A 3,990-nucleotide genomic window follows, 5' to 3' on the forward strand; every position below is an offset into this window, starting at 1 on the left:
TCTCTAAATTTATTGTCTATGGAGCAGATTGATTGATTGAACATTTTATTAACAGATTGCAGAATGGGTACAATACAGTACGACTCAATACACAAGGGGATGCAGACCAGAGAAAGACTTTCGTCTTGTTTACATCAGGGTTTCATTTTCAATTAATCATAACATAATATGACATAGACAGTACTGCTACAACTGTATCTGTAGCTTTATACTTTGGGAGAGGTGTTCATTTTCACAAATATGTTTGTACGGTCTTAGACCATAGAAATAACATGCACGAGTTCAGAAATTGGGCGATGTTCCCCATTAATCTTCAGAACTAACAGACAACATAAATTATGTTTAACATTAGCTCTACATAGACCTAACAAAAACTTCAGGAAAAGACGGTCTGATCCTATCGAGCATATAAACAGTCAGCAGCAGCCACATAACCTTAGCTAGCTATGCTAACAACAGCATCAAGATATAACATTCGTAGCGATGTGAAAAAGCTCTTGACACTTGGCAGTTCATATAGTCCAAATGTTTATTTTTACCACATGCTTCTAACGAAAAGTAAACTTACTTGAACAACAAGAAGAGCTGGCAGCGTGTGTTTTCAGGAGTCAGGACACACAAACACCCACGTGGGACTAGTCAGGAAGTGTTCAAACTCTCCGAGTAGCGATTGGACAGACGTGTTACTTTGTTCTCCGATTGGTCCAAACAGAGAAGGAAGTTCTTCTTCTTCTTCTTTTTGGAGTTTTACGGCAGTTGGACACTAATTGTTTGGGGCATTACCGCCATCTTCTGGTATCCTTTACCTCCTACCTACAATGTCCATTTTCCTTCCCCATCACTTCCCCATCACTGTCCTAATTTATGCAAATGACATGTCGTCAGCTTGTGACTGCAACTTGTTCCTGTTTGCGGACGACTCAGCCCTGCTGGTCTCTGACAAGAACAAGTTACAGGTTGAAAAAACCCTCAGCTCGGAACTAGGCAGAATCTGCATATGGCTCGCTGATAACAAACTATCATTACACATGGGCAAAACAGAGTCCATTCTCTTCGGTTCAAATAACAAACTCAGCAAGACCGACGGCTTCTCAGTTACAGTGGGTGACAATATTGTCACAAGGAAAGATGAAATTACCTACCTGGGTTCCATCCTAGAGGCTAATCTCTCCTGTGACAAAATGGCATCCAATGTAATAAAAAAAGTCAACCAACGAACTCGATTCTTGTACCGGATCTCCTCTCTGGTAAACAAGAATACCCTGAAGACTCTGGCAGGAGCACTCATTCAGGGGTACAACGACTATGCTTGCACCTCATGGTACCAAAGCACCTCAAAGGCGCTAAAAACAAAATTACAAACATCTCAAAACAAACTGGTCAGACTACTGCTTGACCTTACTCCTAGAACCCACCTCACCCCTGCCCACTTTGACAACCTAGGATGGCTTAGAGTAGACGACAGAGTACAGCAACTTGCAATGGGCCTGGTCTACAAGATACACTACACGACCAAGGTACCCATGTACATGTCAAAATACTTCCCAAAGGTCAGTGAATACCACGATCACAACACCAGAGGGAGCTCCACAAATCATGTTAAACCCAGATTCGGCTCAAATAAGGGACTAAACACGTTTCGCAATTATGCCACATCAATGTGGAACGCCCTACCCAAAGCTGTAAAGGAATGTGGATCACTACCCACTTTCAAAACCTCTCTCAAGGGACACCTACGGGAGACTGCAATTCAACACTGGCCCCTGTAAATATCCTAACCCAACCCCCTCCAATGTACAGTCATTTACCTAGTATGGTTTTGTCAATAGTCCAATGTACAATTTTGTTTGTTTGTACAGTGTCTCTCCCCCCCCCCCCTCAATGTACAGTTTTGCTTGTTTACACAGTGTGCCCCCCCCCCCCAACCACCTCCAATGTAGATTACCCAGTATGGTTGTCAATTTCCCAGTGTACCCAACCCCCCCCACCCAACCTCCTCCAATGTACAGTTTCTACGTCAAATGTATATACTCCCTTTTCCTGACTCCTTCTGTATCACAAACAGTACTGTATTTGCAAATCTGGTATGTCATAAATGTATAGATGTAGCAGTACTGACTATCTGTATGTCATGTATGTCATATATGTCCTGATGAATTGAAAATGGGGGACCCTGATGTAAACAAGACGAAAGTCTTTCTCTGGTCTGTATCCCCTTAACAATTGTGTGTATTGAGCTGTACTGTATTGTACCCATTCTGCAATCTGTTAATAAAGTTTTCAATCAATCAATCAATCAATCAATCAATCAATCAAGTGCAGCTAATGCTGCTCCTCACTGACTCTCAGCCCCCCTCTGTGAGGGTCCGTGTACGTTTTGATAGTTCGTTTAGGACCCTACCCCCTCCCTGTTTTCACCCATGCGTATCCACAGACTCACTGACCATGGTTTGTTTTTCTTTTTTCTTTTTATACCACACATCCTGACATACAGACACTACAAACACCCACGTCCACACACCAGTACATAAATCCACTGACACCATTGATTGATTGATTGATTGATTGATTGATTGATTGATTGATTGATTGAAAAGTTTATTAACAGATTGCAGAATGGGTACAGTACAGTACAGCTCAATACATTGATTGATTGATTGATTGATTGAAACGTTTATTAACAGATTGCAGAATGGGTACAGTACAGTACAGCTCAATACATACAATTGTTAAGGGGATGCAGACCAGAGAAAGACTATCGTCTTGTTTACATCAGGGTCCCCCATTTTCAATTCATCATAACATATGACATACATGACATACAGATAGACAGTACTGCTACATCTATACATTTATGACATATCAGATTTGCAAATACAGTACTGTTTGTGATACAAAAGTGTCCAGAAAAAGAGTGTATATACATTTGGCGTAGAAACTGTACATTGGAGGAGGTTGGGTGGGTGGGGTGGGGTTGGGTGGGTGAGGGCTGTACATTGGAGGTGGGGGGGGGGGGGGGGGGTTGGGTAGGGGACACACACATATTTTACACTGTACATTGGAATACTGACAAAGCCTTACTTGGTCATTTACTGTACAACTAGGTTAGGACATTTGTAGGGGCCAGTTTCGAATTGCAGTCTCACGTAGGTGTTTTTTGAGAGTGTTTTTGAAAGTGGGTAGTGATTCACATTCCTTTACAGCTTTAGGTAGGGCATTCCACATTGATGTGGCATAATTGCGAAACGTGTTTAGTCCCTTGTTTGAGCCGAATCTGGGTTTTACATGATTTGTGGAGCTCCCTCTGGTGTTGTGATCGTGGTATTCACTGACCTTTGGGAAGTATTTTGACATGTACATGGGTACCTTGGTCGCGTAGTGTATCTTGTAGAGCAGGCCCATTGCAAGTTGCTGTACTCTGTCGTCTACTCTAAGCCATCCTAGGTTGTCAAAGTGGGCAGGGGTGAGGTGGGTTCTAGGAGTCAGGTCAAGCAGTAGTCTGACTAGCTTGTTTTGAGATGTTTGTCATTTGTTTTTTAGTGCCTTTGAGGTGCTTTGGTACCATGAGGTGCAAGCATAGTCATAGTACCCTTGAATGAGTGCTCCTGCTAGAGTCTTCAGGGTATTCTTGTTTACCAGAGAGGAGATCCGGTACAAGAATCGCGTTCGTTGGTTGACTTTTTTTTTATTACATTGGATGCCATTTTGTCACAGGAAAGATTAGTCTCTAGGATGGAACCCAGGTAGGTAATTTCATCTTTCCTTGTGATAATATTGTCACCCACTGTAACCGAGAAGCCGTCGGTCTTGCTGAGTTTGTTATTTGAACCGAAGAGAATGGACTCTGTTTTGCCCATGTGTAATGATAGTTTGTTGTCGGCGAGCCATATGCAGATTTTGCCTAGTTCCGAGCTGAGGGCTTTTTCAACCTGTAACTTGTTCTTGTCAGAGACCAGCAGGGCTGAGTCGTCCGCAAACAGGAACAAGTTG

At 42.6% G+C, this 3,990-nt stretch overlaps 1 protein-coding gene across 1 annotated transcript in view; it reads right to left on the minus strand.

Annotated features, from left to right (window-relative positions):
- chlsn (cholesin) overlaps positions 1-730 on the minus strand; it is a 28,774-nt gene extending 28,044 nt beyond the window's left edge. Inside the window, exon 1 of the mRNA XM_084322510.1 lies at positions 569-730. The gene's annotated coding sequence lies outside the window, so the exon portion shown is untranslated. The remainder of the gene's footprint in view (positions 1-568) is intronic.
- Between the last annotated feature and the right edge of the window lie 3,260 nt (positions 731-3,990).

The sequence above is a fragment of the Notolepis coatsorum genome, assembly GCF_963971535.1.
Source record: "Notolepis coatsorum genome assembly, chromosome: 10".
NCBI classification, from domain to species: Eukaryota; Metazoa; Chordata; class Actinopteri; order Aulopiformes; family Paralepididae; genus Notolepis; species Notolepis coatsorum.